Source organism: Pipistrellus kuhlii, unplaced genomic scaffold (assembly GCF_014108245.1).
Source record: "Pipistrellus kuhlii isolate mPipKuh1 unplaced genomic scaffold, mPipKuh1.p scaffold_m20_p_7, whole genome shotgun sequence".
Taxonomy (NCBI): Eukaryota; Metazoa; Chordata; class Mammalia; order Chiroptera; family Vespertilionidae; genus Pipistrellus; species Pipistrellus kuhlii.
Window position 1 is genome coordinate 11,692,639 of NW_023425573.1, and position 20,413 is coordinate 11,713,051.

The window sequence follows — 20,413 nt, forward strand, 5'->3', positions numbered from 1 at the left end:
CAAAGATGGGTGGCTATACGCCCAAACTGAGTTTTTTCTTATTATGCAAAAGAAAGGTGGTCAGAGCAGTGAGAGGAGGAAAAAAGTACCTACATTAACTATGCACTGTCATTACAACCTTTACTGCTTTTATCAGCATACAGGTAATATAACAAACATTTACCGAGTCTTTCCTGCATGTATTTACCTCATGCACTTGAGGAAGAAACAGGAGAAATGATTCCAGATTTAAATATAAGAAATGCTGCCTAGAATAGATTTAAAACTTGCTTTTTTCACTTACCAACGTATCATGAACATCCATACCTTTACCATATTTAAGAAAAAAAATATATATTTTTATTGATTTCAGAGAGGGAAAGAGAGATAGAAACATCAATGATGAGAGAGAATCATTGATGGGCTGCCTCCTGCATACCCTCCACTGGGGATCGTGCCTGCAACTCAAGCATGTGCTCTTGGCCGGAACTAAACCTGGGACCCTTCAGTCTTCAGGTCTACACTCTACCCCATGAGCCAAACTGGCTAGGACTACTATATTTTTAATGACCATAAATTCATGCTCTTGAGTTTCAAATGGACCCTTACAACTGTCCATAATCCTTCTGTTTCCCTAACGCTTAGTTTCCTGCCTTGGGTGTCCAATCTGTTCTGGGAAGTGGCCTGTGCTGAGACGTCTATTCTTAACACTGAGCTCGGGTGTTCTCTTCTCTTCTCATCTGCTCTAAGTCGCTCACTGTTATTATGGAAGCTAGATCTCAAGTCTTTAATAGTTTCAATCTCTTTTTGAAACAGAATATAAATGACTTAAAATGAGTGAACATATTGGTTCAGATTAGCAGCTGGACAGGCTAAAATATCAATATACCACCTACTTGCATCTATATGCTTTTTGTAAATCAAGAACCACTGAAACGCTTTCCTACATCCTTTTTGACTTTTGACAAAGAGTGTATCTAGAGTTGGTTACGTTTTAGGGATAACTTGCAAAAATTCTTGGATTTCTCCCTATTCCTTCCCTCTTTTTTAATCCTCACCAGAGGACATATTTATTGATTTTAGAGAGCAGAAAGGAGAGAGAGAAACATCCATGTAAAAGATAAACATCAATTGGTTGCACCCCACCCGCAGACTGAAACCACAACCTGGGCATGCACACCGACCAGGACCTCATAGTTTTCTTCTAAAACTAGATCTTAAACAAACTATAAATTCCGACTCATTACCTCTTGTTGATTTTAGGATGAAAGCTTCGCAATACATAATCCTAACACTAGTAACACTCAAATAGGAATCCTTACAGGTAGTATACTATTGAATATTACCAACTATTAGAAGCAGTAAGATTTTCTTTTTATAATGTTCCACATGATAGAGCCACTGACAGACACACACGTGGGCACGGGGGCAGGAGAGACCTGCATGCCCGGTCCGCATTCAGGAAGCTCCTTCCCATACGCTCTGCTGAGGGTGCCCGTCCCGTCACACACCCCTCCCATGCAAACAGCTCCCGCATGGTGCATCTCATATCCTCCGACCTGACATATGGGAGGAAGTAAATAACATGAGCTGGCAAGGAATAGTGGAATTTCATCCTCATTTATTCCTGCCCCTGGGAGTTACTAGGAAAAAATCAACAAGATTATTTTCTGATTATCTGTGCCAGTGAGCCGAGAGGATGTGAGGCGCAGGGACAAATAACCAGGTGTTTCTGTGTATGAGCCACACATGAAAGGCGAGACCTCTGGTCAGTCATCACATGGCCCACAAGCCGGCGTCCAGCCGCGCTGTGTGATGGCGTCTGGGTGGTTGCTCTTCTTCTTCACGTGCGAGTTGAGCATCATGTATACTAGTACGCTTTAGATTTTGGGTGTCTTTCTGTGTATTGTAGTGTATGTGGGTGTGAAAGAATAGAGATAGGGGAGGAAAGGAGAGAGGGATGGGAGGAGGAAGGGAGCAAATGGAAGAGAGGTACCGATGAACTACAAAGGTTCGAAGGTGGTGGCTGGATTTGGCGCTATCTCTCAGGATGGATCTGTGAGCCACATTCCGCTCATTAGACTGGACTGGCTAAATCTCCTGGAGACATCGAATCTTGCCGTTATCGGTCTGTGAAAACCGAGAGAAGTTTTGTGGTTTTCGGTCTGTTTGTTTTTTGCTTTGATGTCTAGGGTGTGGGTGTGCAGCATTTTCTAAAGCTAGAGTGTTTTAATCCACAGAGGAATCCGGGAGGAATTTCTGAGATCTGAGGAAGTGGAGGGTCTGAATGGTGAGCTACAGTCATAGGGCAAGACAAAATAATATACGTATGTACACATATATTGTTCACAGGAATATACATATATTCCCTTGGCTATTCTCTTTCACTTTAACCTCAAAGTCTGACTCGGGGAAAGCTCTTTTTTTGGCACTGATACCGGTAGGATTAATTACAACATTATTTTTTTGTGCATGGAAGGAAAATGCTGGCTATGAGGGTAGGGTGAGGCTATTACAGGGGAGATAAGATAAAAAATAATTACAGGGAGCTGTTCCCTGCTCATTTCACTCCCTGAAATGTTCTCCCGCGTGGAGGACAGCTTCCCCACCTCCCCGGGACCTCCAATGCCCTCTGCGGTCCAGCTTCCCGCAGGCGGGGGGGGACACAGAGGCCCGGGAAATGCGCTCCAGCTGTGGACACGAGATGAAGGATTTCAACGTAAACAAAGCATACGTCGGATTTGCCTTAAAGAATCAGGATTTTAAGTGACCGGACAGTCCAATTGGGACAGGACAAACGCCAGGGAAACCACGGCACAGGCGAGGCTGGTCTGCCGTGTGCCGAAGGGGCCCGCTGGGCTCTGTGGCCCTGTGTGGGCCGCCAGCCCCTCAAGAACACTCCGAAGCGCCCCTCACACCGGCACAGCGCTGCCTGCTCCTTCCATCTGCTGTGCCCCTCCTCGTGACAACGAACCTGTGCGTGAACTGTGCTGTGGCTCTCCTCTTGGGTTTCTGTTGTCTACTATGAGCCATATCGGGACAGTCAGATCTGCTCCGCCTGAGTCTTAGCTGTTAGACAGTGAAGGAACTCTGCCTCTAGGAAACATATTGTCACCCCTTCCCACCTGACAGGCCCAAAGTTCAGCAACTTGAAAGCCCAGTCCTCAGGCGCAGAAACCTGTCAACCCCAGAAACCTGTAACGCCGTGAGTGACAGCAGTTCGGGCCCAACAGACTCCTATTTCCCTCCCCCCATGCTTGGTCACCACAGGAGACAGCGTCACTCCTGGGTGTGTGTGATGCCCACCTCCCAGCAGAGCTTGATGGCAAGAGCTGCGCATCCACAAGAAGGGACTTCTGGCTTCTTGGGAAAGAACGTGGTTTTTAACCATTACCACTTAAAACTGCTCTTGGAACCAGCCAGTTACCGAGGCCCGACTATTCAAATCCGTGATACATGTTCCAGGCATATAAAAAAATCAATATACAATTAAATAACCAGAAATGTAAGTCCTGATGCTCATGCAACATTTCAGTAGCTTAGGTATTATTTGAAATATTTTCCCTCTAAATTATACTTTATTTTTCAGTAATAACATTACCAACATATATAGCTGTCATCTAATTATATATATATATATATATATATATATATATATATCCTAGAGAAAAATAAAGATCAAGAAAATTGTTGGCTGAAATTTTATTTATGAAATAACAAATTAATCTCTTCTCTCTAGATATATATCTTCCATCATCAAAAACTTATTAGGAAAAAAAAATCAATTCCAAAGAAAAGAATTTCACCATTTATCACCGATATATCATCTATACACTCCTCCAGTGGAAAATTAATACACCACAAATATGGGTGCCACCAATCACTTCATGCTCAAAGTTATGCAAACTGAGCTACTTGCTACGCAAAGATCTTACTTAATATGCATTAATGCCAGTCATAAAATCTATTAGTCTATGACAGAGATAAATATTCTTTATAAAAACTAAAACTGAATAATACCAATTCTGGCGAATATGTTTGTTTCAGCATTTCTAATGAAGACAATTCAGTGAAGGGTTATATATGTGACAATCTGATTAACAGCTTAAAAAATATATATAAATTGATATTTCTCATGCAATCATTTAAATATAAAGAAGTTAAAACAATGTGCTGAAATGCCAAATTGCTTGATGATTTCCCAATGGACTGTTTTTCATCGTGTTTTATTATGCAGGTAGTGACAAAGTTTCACTTTTATTTCCCTGGAACCTCTGACTGCTCTTAGATTCACTTTCGAGTTCCCAGGCATTACGTCACTTTTCTTTTCATTGAATTATGAAACCAGAGGAAATGCCCAAGAATACATCTTAAAATAATGATTTAAAATAACAATTGCCACACGTATGGAGCACATAATTATAATGTGCCAGGCAAGTAGGTAGCAAACAGCTGAAAATTCAACTTAAAAAAAATAAAAGGTGTGGGTGTTGTCTCCAATGCACTAGGCTATTTCTCTGTGTGGACGAAAAAGAGACCACATGCTAAACCTGACAGGCTTGGGCGGGAGGATTGGGGGAAGGGGGTGGGGAGAGGTGGGCAGCCTGGTGAGCCTTACAAACTCAGAGGCCAAAGGTTACTGCATAGGCTGGCCTGAACATAACATTCCTAACCGAAAGCTGCCGCGTCCTAGGCCTGTAGCTTCCCTGACAAAGACCAAGCTTCACAGGAAGTGAGCCAGCTAGTGGGATCCAGGCATCAAAGATAACATGACCTTTGGAATGCCCTAGTAATCCCCTGTTCCAGACCCTCAGGGCACACCTACTGCACCCAGAGCCAGGGACCTCACCGTTATCTCGTTCCGGAATTCCAACTCTGTGTGCTGTAAACGTTAATTGCCAACTACCCTGCAGCCACCCAGGTAAAGGACTGTCTACGTGTCTGCCGGTGCCTCTCCGTCCACTCCTGGAGAGTCCCACGCGTGGCTTCCTCCTACCTCCCCGATCCACCGCCAATCGATTCCACTCACCCTCCCTCCTCTGCCTCTTCCTTTGATTCTAACGCAGAAAGGAAGCGGCAAGGCTGCCATTCGCTGGACGGAGCGTTTTTTTCAAGCCCTTGAGATTTTGCTTCCCGGCAATTGTTGTCAGCTTGGCTCAGATTAACTCATACCGATTCTCTTCAGGTTGGCTGTTTTTTTTTTTTTTGTTTTTTTTGTTTTTGTTTTCGTTTTTATGGTGACGTCAGTACAATCATCTTGAAACTGGCCAAGGACTAAATGTCCTGTCACCTCCCACCACCAGCTGAAAGGGAAAGGGTCCTATAAAATGGGGGCTTTGTCTGAGTTTAACATGATGTTAATAATTGTTCTGGTGCTCACCTTGTTCATTGCCTAATCTCTCTCCTGTCTGACCCCCTCTTCCCTTCCCCTCCGTGCCTCTGCTGTTCCTCGCCTGGTCTTTTTAGTACTGAAGTCTCACGTGCCAAGAGCCCCGCTCTCTCTTCCGGGGCTGAAGTCCCGGTTTAATAAAAGTTCCTGTGCAGTGCCTGCTCCTTAGAGGGAAGCTGCTTTCATTATTAGGAATGAGGACACACAAACAATGAAACACAGCCCGGTGACTGAAATACCACTTTCACACAAAGATATTTACCTAAACTTTTCTGCTTATTTGGGGAGGGAAGGAAAGGGAGAATCTCAAGGTTGCATATTTATTCAAAAACACTTCAATGCACCGAACCCACTGCTAGAACAACTTCACTGAAAAGCTTTTCAAGGGCCCATGGCAGACAAAAATCTCACATCTGAAAGCCCTGGCTCTGCCTCTTTAGAAGAAAAGCAGGGTTAGCTTCTGGATTGGAAATGTCACTGCCTACCAAGTCCTCTGTGGCGGGGAGAAGGAAAATGGAATGTTTTATTTAAACAGGTCATTAACAGTCACTACTTGTTTGAAAAGGCCTGCTTGCAGGGCCCGATAAAAGCTCCCCATCACCGAGACTATCACCGGAGCACGTCCAGGGCAGGCTGTGCCGATGCAGCTCCAGACCTTTCTGGGAGCAGGTCCTCACGCCCGGCCCTGAGTGGGTGCGGGAGGCACGGCCCTCGGGCTGCCTGCCCTGTGGGTGCCCCACCCGGAGGCCCAGGGCAGCTCGGAGCGCACCAGGGCAGGCCCCCTTTGAATTTTCCGACTTCGTGCTGCCAAGTGCATATGAATGAAGATTAGCCATTTTTGCATAAAGTGACAAACCGCTCCCCACAGCGGCAGAATGCAAATGGGAGAATGGGAGCGAAAGAGCAAAGGACAGCGAAAATAAATGCAGGAATCGCACACCGCGTGGGGACGGGGGGCTGGGGGGAGGGGTGTGTGTTTGTGTGTGTGTGTGTGTGTGTTCCGGGAGACTCCCTTGGCATTCTTCCAGAGCATGGCTTTTCTATTTAATTTGAAATTATTTTACTTGTTAGGTCTCTGACGGTTTGAGAATATAAATAAATGTCTTTTTTTTTTTAAGTGACCTGCTTTTTTAAGTGACGCTGACTCTGCTTCTGATGGCCGGGCTTTCCACCAACCATGTGTTTCCATAGAGATGGGGGGCGACCCGAGCCTGGGGCAAGTAGCCACTTGTATCAGCAATTCAATTACGCGCAGTTCTTTCAAGATGCTATGATGTCAGCTCCATCTCTAAAGCATGGCTGTGCTTAGACACCTCTCGGGGATGGTGAAGTGGCCACGTGGTGAGGGTCAGGAGAATAAATCCCACCCTCTCCCAGCACCCCCACCCTCACCCTGTCCACGGACCCCCACCCGCCGAGCAAACCCCAAATCCCATGGGAGTTCAGACAAAAGACCAAGCACAGTTCTCCTTGCCTCTCACCACAAAGTCCCCAGACACCAAAAAGGGAATATCGTGCCTGTCCCTTCCTTTTTGCCCTCCCCCAGCTCCCAGCTGGCTCCGGGCCGCCCTACAGAAAGGGCAGTCAGTGCTTTCCCTCCGATGTATGTGACATTCAGTGACTGAACACTCACCACGGGCCAGGTCCCCGGGGAGTTCTGGCGGTGGTTACAGAATAACTCGCACTGGGCTCTGACTGTGCACCCGCCCTGCTCCAAGCACTTCCCATGGAATAACTCAGGACCTGATTCTCCTCAGCACCCTGGGAAGCTCATTATCCTCATGTTATAGCAAAAGAAATGGGAGCACAGGGAGCTAAGTGCTTACCCACGTCCCACGGCCGGAAAGATGCTGAGCTGAGGACTGAGCTGGCCCTCCCAGTCCAGAGCTCTGGCCCCCAGAGGCGCTCCCGTCCTCGGGCGGAGACAGACGTGTACAGAGAAGCACGGAAGGTTCTGAGGAAACGGGAGTTGGAATTGCCCCGGCTCAATGTTCTGGGCAGAGCAACACCGGGGCTGAGATCCGCCCAACTTGCAAGTCTCCTCACAGAGCCTGGCTCAGCCCGGGGCTAGAGGCAGGCTGGCAGTGGGCACGGGAGGGAGGGGGGTGGAGGGAAGAGAGCTGTCTGCTTTACAAAAACGTTCTTTATCTGCCTCTTTTTATGGATAACACTGCACACTCATCTCCCAAGAAAACATGCATTGTGGTTCTGCGTGTGTCCCTGGCCTGGCCAGGAGCGATCCTGAGAAAACCTGGCAAGCAGAGGTGACAGGTTCGGAGCCAGCGCTGGGGCGGGTGGCTCCTTGGCTGTGGAATAAACAGGTGCTGGGGGACGCCCTCCTCTCTTCAGAGCACATCCTGGCTTCCACAAGCTCCCCGCAAGCCCGATTCATTCAGCCAGGAGTCTCCTGGTAAGCACTTAATGATTTCCTCAAAGCGGCAGAGGCCCCGGCTCTTCCTGCTTCCCTGAAATGCCACGGGCGCTGCTGACTGCAAACAGCGTGTGATGTACTAATCCACCCGGTGGAAGGAACACCAGGGGAGGAGGCAGAGCCTGGCGCCCGGCACAGAGAACTCGGCAGCCGGCCCCCGCCCGCCTCTCGCCCACCCCTCACTGTGCCGCCCAAGACCTTCCAACAAAATCCACCTCCACTCACGGTGTAAGGCTTCCTGAAGCTCCAACTCAGGGTTTCCCAGGGCCCGGCCCGGCTGCCGGCTTTCCCAACAGGCAAACAAGCCTCGTTCCCCGCCTGGCCCCCTTTATCAGCCCGCACTGACGGTGACCGGTAAGTCAGCTCAGAAGTGACGCAGGCGGGGCTGGGCACCTGGATGGGTGGCAGGATCCTGGGTGTGGCTGAGCGAGCAGCTGCTGGCCACAGCCACCGGAGGCTCAGGGGCTCACCTGCAGGGAAAGCACTTCCTCTTTGTAAAGCTGCCAGCGCTCCCGTCTGCAGGCCCGTCCGAGAAGGCCCAGTTCTCCTCCTTCTTCCCTTGGGAAAGCCACGGGGTTAGAGGAATGAGTTTGCAGCCTCTCCTTGGGCTGCCCCGGAGGCTGGGACAGTGCAGGCCGGGCCTGCAGTCACCCTTCCAAAGGTCACTTTCTGAGTGTGGTCCTGGCCGAGGGCCTGTAATCTTCCGGTGACACCAGCACAGGCATCGCGATCAATCAGTAAACATTCCGAGCACGGCACCCCGGCGCTCGCTCTCCCGAAACCTGTTCCAGCCTGGACTTCGCCGGAAGTATCCGCTGGCTGACTTTAATGCCCCACCATGCCCAGGACTGTGTGCATCGTGTGAGGGGTCATGCTCTCGCTCCAAGGGATGAAGTTCTTGTGGTGCAATGTCCAGTGTCTGCCACTCAACAGCTAGTGTGAGGAGTATGGGGGTGGGATAACCGTTGAGGGGCAGAATGAAGGAGGTTTTCTTATCGGTTGCGCCTGTTCTACCGGTCGGCAAGTTACACCTATATATATGTCACTTGTGTCCTGGTTTGATGTTTTGAAAACTAACACATAAGTTCAACCTGTTCTTAGGCAACCTTTCTCTGTGGGGCTAGGCCTCCCTGGGTCCCCATCTCACTGACCACTCATGGGCAGTCAGCCAGGAAGTCCCTAGAGCATCTGTTTTAATTAAGGTGCCTCTTTCAGAAGCCGTAGTATCTTGGGCCCTTAAATGATGGCAAAAAGAAAACACCTGCCTATAATATTTTCTGCCATTTAGATTCTCTCTTATCTCATCGGATAGAAAATAAGTAATGACAATCCAACCAACTTTAAATCCCAACGTGGCTTCTTGCTGCTGTCGGGATTTGAGCAAGTTTACTTCAGCCTTCCCCTGCCTCCGTTTCATCAGCAAACGCAGAGCCATCGCAGCTCACCACTGCCTAGGGTGGCCATGAGGACAAGGTGCGTTCACATCTGTAAAGCGATGAACTCAGCGCTTGACACGCAGAAAGTGCTACAACGGAAACATAACCATTCTCCTTAGAGTCTCCACAGCCTGTGGGGCTGCGTGCCCACTTCCCTCCATGCTGTAGATGGGAAACTGAGCCTTGAGACTTGTGGTCCTGCCTCTGGGCAGTGATGGAGGTGGCCCTGGACATATAGCCCTGAGCACAGGTAACCCTCCGATGGCTGTGCTCTCCCCTCCCCACCGCCACACCCCACTGCACAATGCCAGGAGGGTAGACACCCTCAGGGCCCTATGTCCACAGGGTCATTGGTTTCCCGGGGTCTTAACACTTATCAGGCACAAGCTAAGCCCATGCAGCCCGGCTCGGAAACCCATGCCAGGTCACGGGTTCCCAGATGGGATCAGTCCTTCGTGACCAACTTCATAGTGAAGGTGCCCGCCTTTGGAAGACAATAAACAGTTGCCACACAGAAAGGGCAAAGTTCACATGACGTTTTGCAGCTACTAAAAGAGCCACCTGAACAGGACTAAGTCTCTTCGCACGTTCTGATTTCAGGCACTGGTATCAGGATGGGTAAAAAGAGAATTAATATGACTTTCATGTCCTTGAGTTTATTCTAATGCAATCACAGATAATAAAAACTCATTTCGACTATTTTATGACATGTTCAAAATTTGAGAGGTCATATTTACTATCTAAAGTGAATTTCATTTCAATTTCTGACTGTAATACAAAATGAAATTTGCTACCAGAAATATGCTGTTTGCGGGAGATGAAGAAATACTCTAAAATGCTTCAAATATACAAGATATTAATAGATTTACTAAAATACAAAAATAATTCATTTCTTTCCAAAAGCCTGTCTCTGGCAAATTCCACTTCTTCTTTCTCTTTTCCAAAGTGCCCAGTAGAATCCCTTTGACAATTAAATGTTCAATAAAGACATGTGGGAAAAGAGGAATAAATGTCATCTCATTGTATTTCTCCTTTCTTGGTTGCAGCATGTCTTTAATAATTTATTCTCCTGTTTTCAACACCTAGTACTGGGTTACCATTCTAAATGCCACCATTTAAAACCAGCACTGTCAAAGGCTGTCCTAGCCAGGGGTCTACACCCCCTCCAACCTTTCCCTTCCCCCCTCCCCCCGTGTCTCCAGCCCTGAAAGTTTTAGTCCTCCTCAGAGTCAAGGTCTAATCATGAGCCCCAAAGCTCCCACACCTTCCTGCATTAGGTCCCATGTGTCCTTACCTTTAACCAGTAACTTCCCCAACCTCTTCTTATTTTATTTCTAAATGCAGAGCCTTCATTGCATTAAGGAGAACCCAACCACTAGATTAGCCTATGCTCTGTTCAAAACAGAAAGACTGAAATTTTACCTTTTCCACGGATCATGAGAAAACAAATAACTGGTTTCCACCCCAATGCTAAACATACTTAACCACTCATCGCACCTTTACATGCACCTTTATTGTTGTGGACAGCATGTGCGTGCGATGGGGTGTCAGCCAGGCCGCCTTGTCCTTTGGTTTATGGCAGAAAAGGCCCGGGAGCAGATGCCTCAGCCTCTACTTTGCACTGAGCTCCAACCCAACCTGCCACAGGGCTCCATCACACTGCGGGACATCCGAAAAGTATCAGATGCTCAGAATGGCTTATGAGCCTTAGCGATATGCAGTTTAATCTCCTCCAAAGCCTGAATAAATCCAAACTATTTTCGTACATCTACTGTACAGGCCTCTCAAATAAATATTACACCACACATTACTTCCCTTTGGAAGACTTTCTGGTTAGCTGTCCAATCTATCGTACCTGGAAGCAGTTCTGAGGTGTGAACGTATTAGGTTTTGGTCACTTGTTGATATAAAAGATCCATCTCTCATAGCCTTGATCCCATGAATACCCGTTCTTGGCAGGCTGAGACGAGACAAGTAAGCAGTGCTGCCTGTTTAACTAAGGCTGAATATCTTGTCATCCTGCTGCAGAACACGTCTGTGAGGGAGTGTGTTCCCCTTGAGCCGGACACTGTGTGGAGGGGCATCGTGTATGTGTCCCTATGAAAAATAAGACTCGATGCCTAGTCTTTCTTCCTTTTAATTAACTTCTTTAATAATTAAAAATTTTTTTCTGTGCATGCATATAAGCATAACCAATGGACGCAAAACTCTGGGGGGTGAGAGCATGTATGGGAGTGGAGTACAAGGGGCAATGGTAAGATATGTATGCATATAATACCTTATTAAAAATGAAAAAATAAAAAATAAATTAAAAAAAATTTTTCCAATTAAAGTTGACATACAATATTATGTTAGTTTCGGTGTACCACATAGGGTGTAGACGTTAATGTAACTTGAGAAGTGATTTCCCATGATTAAGTCTCGTGCCCACGCACAGGACTACCATGTTATTGAGTGTATTCCCTATGCTGTCCTTCACATCCTCATTGTACTCTTCATCCTTCCCCTTTTCCCCCCCAGCCCTTCTCTCCCCCCCCCCCCCCCCCCCCGACCCCTCTCCCATCTGGCTACCATCAGAATGTTCCCTGGACATTGAGCCATATGGCAGGCTGAGGTTTGTTTGCTTTGCTTGTCCATTCCTTTTGCGTTTTAGATTCCAGGTGTAAGCGAAATTATATGGTACTTGTCTCTGCCTGGCTTATTTCACTTGGCACAATACCCTCTAGGTTCACCCATGCTGTCCCCAATGGTAAGATTCCATTCCTTTTTATGGCCGAGTAACCTTCCATTGGATACATGCCTATTCTTGGGAGTGTATATGGTGGGCACGGGGTGTATCAGAGCCAAGAGAAATAAGAATGCCAGTGGCTGAATCTTAAACAAATCCTGATGAAATGACACCAACCATGTCTGTAAAAGGAGCTTCTAGAGAGGGCTTTAGTTTAGATGGGTTAAATCAGGGTGGGGTTCTGAGAGACAGTGAATGGAATGGCATTCCAGGGAAGAGGAAGAGCAAGGCTGAAACCTCTCGGGCAGAAACAAGTCACGTGTGAGACCGGGAAGAAAACCTACCTGCCTCGTGCACACTCAGTCAGTAAATATGTATTGGGAGTGCGCTGGGTGTCCTGGCGCCATGCAGTGTGTGTAGCTAATTATAACGCAGTATCAGATCGACAGGAGATAAGATGGGCAGGCAGTGAGCAGTTAGCTGACATCAGAAGGCAGTATGTGAAAGGTGCTACATGTGTGGTTTCAATTACACGCCTGTCCTGCTCGTAATGAAGCAAAGAGATAACGCCCTTGTTTCGTTTTCCTTTTAGCAAACGAGAGAGTTCCTTCTCACCCCCACCCCACCCAGTTTTTTGCGTTAGCCACTGTCATGGTTGCCTACAGGTTCTGAAACTAGACCTTACTTGCTCTGTTATTTTCAAAATACTAAATCGAAAACTAGATCTTTTTTTTTTTTATAAACCATTTCAACTTGATTCTTTGTCCTTTTAGTTTTGCAAAAGCATGCTATAATCTGACTGCTATCATAGGCTCCAAAACAAATAAAACCAAGTACCCAAGTTTCACTGCACTCTAGGAAAGCAACTACTAGTAAATCACACTGAGGATTTCATGTGGTTTCATTTTCACCTTGTTTTACATCCTGGGCATTGACCAGCAGCTAATATTATACAATTACCAAACTCAGTCTTGAAATAGAGACAACCAGAAACTGAAAAAATACTCTTGTTAGTTTACTAAATGCTCCTTTAAAAAAAATATGAGGAAGTATTAGTGAGGGAAAATGTCTTTGAAAATTAATCTACCTAAAAAAATCTATTTCTGAATGGCTAACTTGTTTTTTGTTGTTGTTGTTTTTTTTTAATTTATCTTTATTGTTGAAAATATTACAGATGTCCCTTTTGATTGTGGATTTTTTTCCCATTGACCCCTTTACCCTGTAACCATCCACCCCTCCCAGGCCTTCACCACTCTATGGCCTGTGTCCATGGGTTATGCACGTGTGCACATAAGTTCTCTGATTAATCACTCCCCTCCCACTCCTCCACTCCCGCCTCCCCTCAGATTCCACAGTCTGTTCCATGCTTCTGTGTCTCTGGTTCTATTTTATTCATCAGTTTATTTTGTTCATTAGATTCCAAATGTGAGTGAGATCGTGTGGTACTTTCTTTTCTCTGACTGGTTTATTTCACTATTTTTCATTTCAAACTTTTCAAACAATACAGTTAGACAAAATGAGACCATGCTAGACACCCCATGGAAAATACAGGGTAAGAACTGAAGAAACAATACAAAGACTACATAATCGTCACAATTTTAGTTTAGCTTTTTAAAAATCCTAAAGCTATGCTACATGATGACAGGGGGTGGGGATGGGGATGGGGATGTACCGGTAGCTAGGACAAAATATTCTCCTTCTTGAAGCCTCTGAATAATCAGCCTATTGTTTTACAAAGACTCTCATGTCTGATAACACTACCATCCTTTTAGCAAGAGCTATTAAATACTGAGCATATTCATTCATTCATTCATTCATCCATTTGTTCATTCATTCAGTGCTAATTTAACCAACGTTTAAAGCAGCTCCACTGTCCTAGGCTTTGGAGATACAACAGTAAGCAAAACAAAATCCCCCAGGACTATGGTGGGTGATTGTATCCCTGTCTGTCTGAGTCACTGCATCCTCACAAGGTTGTAGCACCATCTCTATTGTACAGACAGGAAACTAGGAGGACAGAAGTTGAGGCTAAGGCCAGTGCCTCAGAGCCAGACAACAGCAAGGCAGGGGTTCTGACCTCTGAAGCTGAATCCCAGGCGATGCTATTCCACTAGTCTGCTGCCACCATTTAGGTTCAATGCTAATAAAGGGAATCGCCTAAAAACTACTTAGTGGGTTCATTCCAACTGAGCAATCTTAGCGCTCATGAGGATTAGCATCAGAAATGGAAAGATGGCTTGGCAAAGAGCCACATGGGGCAGGGGAATTATCAATGGGAAGAAGAAGGTTATGTCAGTGTTTTAAATGTTCCTCTCATCTTCCCAGGGAGGACAGTCACTGTGGAATACACATTCCCAAACCATTTCCATAGTCTTGCTCACCCTTCCCTTTGCCTGCGATCCCATGCTCCCCTCCCTTGCTTCCCATTACATCTGGTGTCTCTGGACAGCAGGCGCTGTCTGAGGAGGTAGTGAGTCACAGAACTGGTTCAAACGGAGACTGGATGGGGAGCTAGAGCGGGGACTCACTCACAATCCTCCTAACTCATTCTATGGCCTAGCAGGCGTCTTCAAACTACGGCCCGCCAGGTTTTTTGGGCAGTGAGCGCAGCCGAGGTGTTACAGTATGAATTAGTAGTTCATATAGTCCGGCCCTCCAGCTCTCTGAGGGACCGTGATCTGGCTCCCACTTTAAAAAGTTTGAGGACCCCTGGCTAAGGCTTCGTTTTGTTGACAACCTGATCATTAGCCATAATAAGCCTATGGTAAAGGAGCTCCTTAACACTTCCTCATTTGACCTATAAGTAAGTCCTATTTCCCCAGGCTTCCCTTTTACAACTGTTACTTAAGTGCATGAGTTTATATCTGCCTCAATTAATTTTGCTTCATTAATTTGGCTGAATTTTCCAGTCTATTAGTTCTCTTAATACCAAATCTATAACTTTCCACTTTAGCTGTACATTTCACTTGGTCATTCACAAATCGATGGATATCATTCATATAACTACACCATTAAGTGAACAGTCTGGGCTTGAGTCTCAGCTCTGACCTAAGAACTGTGATCTTGAGGAAGTTACAATATTTAAACCCTCTCCGGCAGTTTATTCATTTGTAAAGTAGAGATAGAAGTGTCAACTGTAATGGCTGTAAGAATTAAATACATACTATAGAGAAATACAAGTGTTTGACACACTTTAGCACTCTGGGTTTGGTTATGCAAACCTAGTTGTGAGCCCACTGAACTCTTCAGTTATCCAATCCCTATTTTCTCATCAAATCCACAATGAAATCTTGAGATAGTATGAAAACTGCCTTGATGAAACTCATATGCATCATTTCTACCACATTTCTGCCTTCCATTTCAGTTCCTTTATTGAACAGGAAAACCATCCAGTCCTACTTGACTTCTTGTTGTTGCCTAATGATTATCACTTTTTTATTTCTAATTGTTCTCAAAAGTTTCCAAATAAATTCTAGAATGTTACTTGGATTCCATGGTTTTTCTTTTTTTTTTCAGGTTTGGGGGATTTCTCCATTTGCTGAAATCCCAGACGGCTGGCTGAGTTGGGAGAGTGACAGGTGTGAGGTTTTCAGGCCTGTGGATGTAGTCTGGGCCAGGAAGCCCAACCCATGACAAAGGGGCAATGATCCAGCATCGTGCCTCTGTGGGCCACAATTCCTTAATATTCACATTGTGTTCTATGCTTCCCAGGTGGGACATCATGGTCCTTGATTACAAGGCGAGACTAAGAAGAGATGAACAGTCCTTTATTTTTTCCCATCACAGGTCCTATCCCTTTTCTGTTTCTTATTTCCTACAAAAGTAAGTAAGTAAGTAAATAAATAAGTAAATAAATTCTACAATAAAAAACATGATAAAAATAGTATTTCAGTCCTGACAAAAACTATAACTATGTCATTATCCAAAAAAAATGGGACACATACCCTTGGCCTCAGGAGCTTTCGAGTTTTTTCCATCTGGCTTATTCATTCCTGCAGAATTTCATTTTCTGGAGGGTTGTCCCTTGCCAGCTTTTAAGTCCCTGCTTGTTGTTTTCAGCATTTTTTACATACCTCAGCTCACTCTGGACTCCAGGCTTCCGGACATCGTTCTAATGGGATTATCTCTTTCTCTGCTATGTGTTCTTAGTCATGGGCCTCTCCTTGCATTCCTCTTTCAATGGTCTTTGATATTTTCAGTTAATTTGAACATGCCCTTTGTAACTACAACCCTCTGTCTTCTTTGTTTTTTAGAACTTTCAGACCTTTAATTCGAATAATTCAAAAAATTATGGACTGTTAGATGTGTGTGTGTGTGTGTGTAATTTATTGCATATATCAGTTATGAGCTAAGTATTGTCTTATTTGCTGGGACATAAAGATAAACAGGATAGATGCAGCACTGCCCTCTTGAAGCTTACTGTTTCAGTATAAATTAAGATGAGTACTAAGGCACTTGTGATCCCATATGACACAGAATTTGAGAAGGGAGGTTGAGGATCTCTGGGGCACATAGGAACGGTCCTAATCTGAACGAAAGGGCTGGGCTTCTCTTTTTTTAGTCATCTTCCTTTAGAGCCTCAGTCTATAGAATCACATCTACTTCTCTGAACAGCTGAAATTTCCCTCCAGAAGACGGTAATACCTTTCTGGCTGTATCCATCATCTGTTCCTTGAGCATCACAAAAGCTATGATGACATGGCACAATCTTCCAAGTGCTTGGCACATAGCAGACACTCAAAAATACTTATCGAATAAAAGGACACATCTCCTTCCACTTCTATTTCACTAACCAGTCTCTTTGTGGTTAAAATTAGATCCAAAATCACAGTTCCCTTAATTTCCTTTAGCTTCTTAGAGATGAATATGTTAGTAAGGTAGACTGGTATCTGAGACCCTATTTAAATATGAACAAAATATCTAGCAGAGGCCCACATAGCTTAAGCGTCTCATAAGACCTATGACTTCATGTCACTTGGTATGCTACATCAGAAGCAAATTATATCAATGCTTGATATGATGGGTGGTCTGAGTTCATTTATTCACTCCAAACTATCTATTGAATACCTACTATGTGCAAGGAACTATTCTGGGCACTGTATTTTTTTCTTCCTCCTTTTAACATCACCCAGAGTGTGCCCTCTCTCGGGTTTTTGGATACCCACACTTCTGCATCCTGGAATATTGATTCCTGCTTTACTAGATAATAACCCATTTTCTTCTCTGGCAAAAATTCTGCCACTGGCCAACCTTTTCTGTAACTGCAGATTAGCTGAAACAGCGTTTCTCAGCCTTTTGGTAATAAAAACTTTATTTTCCTATACTGTTTTTTGAAATGTCAAATTAAGTCCAGTAACTTAAAAAATCATAGCTATGAAATAAAGCATTATATTGTTATAAACTACATCCCTTTCCACCTACCACTAAGAATCACTGATCTTGATGGAAATAATTAACATTTTTAAAGAATATAACCAAATTTATAGCATTATTCAATTGGTCATCAACATGAAGAGTTGATGATCAAACGAATAGGATTTGGACTTTCATTTCGATGTCTATAAACCCCATATGTAGCATGAAAATTAGAATGCACTTTCAATACTAAGACATACGTAAATATAAGCATTCCTTTCTTAATTTCTTTAATCTACTTTCTGCAAAGTACTTTAAGTAATCTATTAATATAATCAAATGCAAAAGCTGTCCCCAATAAACCATAATTTATTTTCTATATAAAAGAGATTCTCTTATTTTCTTGAAAAGTATAGATTTTTATCAAAATTTCTGTAGCAATTATTTGAATCATCAAATCATTTTCACTGGCTGTGATTTGAGCTCATAGTAACTTGCCAGGAGAGAGACAACACATCTATTTGTCTTTGGTGTTTTCCTTATGTGCAGTTAACAGACTATGCTCTGTCCACACAAGGTCATGGCCATCTGACTTAGAAGTGAGCTTTGCTGAGTCAGGAGGTCAGAGATCATCATGGATTACTAAGTAAGCAATAACACATGAAAATGATGAAGAAAAAAACAACACCAAACCAAAAACCCTCATGCTAATTAGCCTGTAAACTAGGCCAAATACAGTTTTGTCCAAAGATAAAAGGAATTTGGCATTGGCCAGAAAACCTTCATTTAAGAAGTGGGAATGAAAATCATTTGTAGTGAGTTTACTTCCAATACTGATATTTTTCCCCATTAGGGACATAATTTCAATAATATTGATCAAGACTTTGCAGTAAGGTTAAGAAGTAATTGGTGAACATTTTTTAGTCTATCTTCAAATTCTGAATTAGTCACAATTACCAGGAAATGTAGAGCAAATTTTGGAAGAAATTAACAACACCTATAGGATGTCTTAGTAAATTACTACGTTAGATTATTACATATATTAATGAAATATCTAAACATGTTTTATTTATTAGCAAGAGTACCTGAGACATGGTCAAGAGTGTATGATTCCTATGATAGTAAGCCTTAGGAATAAGTAGAAGGAAGCAACTTCCATAATGTAGGCGCTCAAATACAGTCTTGCAGTTTGGCATGGATTCCTTCTCCATGGAGTTAGCCTAGTGGATATGCTGTGTGAGCTACTGCAGTGGTTACATGTGACATTCACACACGCTGGCATGTTAGTGGTTTTCTTTTTCCTTTTATTTTCATATCCAATATTCCACACAGTTAATATAGGAAAGGGGATGCCCTGGCCCTTGGGAAGTCAGAATCAATAAATAAACTTTCTGATTTATCCACCAGCCACATAAAAACATGGTTCGCTGAATATAGTACTGCAAGGTGTGAGCATCTCTGAGCTCACAGGAAAAGCCCAATGCATGGGCCTCGGGGACTGAAAGTTTTGTATGGATCGCTGCCTCAAACGAGAAGTCCTGCCTGCCTAGGCAACCAGCTCAGCAGCCCAGTCATCGGCCACCCTGGTGTCCCCCGGCCAACCCAGTGCGGCTGCCACACTCCCTGAGCCGGGGACCTGCGCTGTCAGTGGGGGTAATGATCTCTCTTAATCTATTCATAGAGATATTGTGAGGGCACTCCCCTGCCTCAGCAGGAAATCATATCTGTCTCACAGCCATGCTGGGAGGATTAAAAGGTAACATATGTACGCGCACACATATTTTAGCGCTTGGGTAGTCGGAATACGATTCTGTCGGTTTCCTTTCCTGTGACAATGCAGAAGCTGTTCTCTGGGAAAATAACTGACAACAAGGAAGAGAGAAACCGGCAGCGCTCACTTCGTTTACACCAGGCCCCACCCAACTGACTCCACGGAGCGTCAGCGAGGGGACACTGTGCGATTCTCATGTTTGGAGACATTTTCTGTCACTTAAGAAAACAAGAACAGAAGCACACACACACACACACATACACACACACACACACACACACACACACACACACTTTGCCTAAGTTAAAAATAAAACAACACCCGGAGCTCCTTCTTCCCAGCCCAGGGCGTCTCTAATGGGCAATGCCTCTCAATGGAAGGGGGGCCCCACAGGGGCTCCCACTCCCTCACTGGGGTGTTGGCAGCTGGCCCTTCTCCCCTCTCTGCTCCCTGGATCCCCACTTCCACTGCCGGGGATTGCACCCCCCTCCCACCCCCTGCCCTCCTGCTCCCCCACAAAGGCTACAGGCATTTCTCAGACGGAGCAGAAGACAGGCAAGACCCTAAGGGGAGAATAGATCTGGGGGAGGAACTAAGAGTTGGTAGTACGTGGAAGGCACTAAAAGGAACCCCCCACAACTGAAATGTAAAATCAATACCTGATGAACCTGAGGGGAAATTGACAAAGTCCCCTTAACGTGACAGCATAAAACGTGACTGCTCTCACTACTGACATAAAGGAGTCTACCAGCAACTTCAACTGGGCAAGGTACACTCCGAGTGGCCACCTTGTCCGCCTGAACACTGCCAAGGCAGGACCAGTCCCTGTGCCCCCTCCGTTCTCCTCCCAGATTATTTAGGGTAGGGGTGTCGAACTCAATCAGAGAAGGGGCCAAAATCTAAAATCCAGCCTAAATCGCGGGCCGAATGGTTTACTGAACAGTCATAAACTGTCATTGTGATGGAAACGCAGCGGAGTGCAGTGATGACAGCGCTGTGCGGGCCACATTGAAAGGCCTGGCGGGACGGATTTGGCCCGTGGGCCTTGTGTTTGACACATGTGATTTAGGGCAACGCTTACAAACCACCCGGGCTGTAGACCGTTCTGTTCTTCTCCTTATAGAGGAGGGGTAACTGAGTGCATTCCTTTCCTCTTGCTGCCTTCGAAGAATCCGACGTGGAGCTCACGGGGTACCATCACAGTGCTGGGGGCCGAGTTCCTCTCTGAAAGCTCCAGAGGAGGGTCTGTGTCCTGCCTTTTTCAGATTCGGGAATCTGTCCGCATCCCTCAGATCTGGAGTCTGTCCACATCCCTTCGCTGCTG

At 45.1% G+C, this 20,413-nt stretch overlaps 1 protein-coding gene and 1 long non-coding RNA gene across 5 annotated transcripts in view; one reads left to right on the top strand and one right to left on the bottom strand.

The window, feature by feature from the left end:
- SPATS2L (spermatogenesis associated serine rich 2 like) overlaps positions 1-20,413 on the bottom strand; it is a 137,959-nt gene that overhangs the window by 66,762 nt on the left and 50,784 nt on the right. Inside the window, exon 1 of one of the 4 annotated variants that reach the window (XM_036420831.2) lies at positions 8,025-8,161. The exons of the other annotated variants lie outside the window; for them this stretch is intronic. The gene's annotated coding sequence lies outside the window, so the exon portion shown is untranslated. Of the gene's footprint in view, positions 1-8,024; positions 8,162-20,413 lie in introns of those variants that run through there. 4 annotated transcript variants of the gene reach the window in all.
- On the top strand, positions 8,151-10,684 carry LOC123651681. The gene is made up of 2 exons (XR_006740562.1): positions 8,151-8,293; positions 10,580-10,684. It is a non-coding gene; the product is annotated as an uncharacterized LOC123651681 (long non-coding RNA).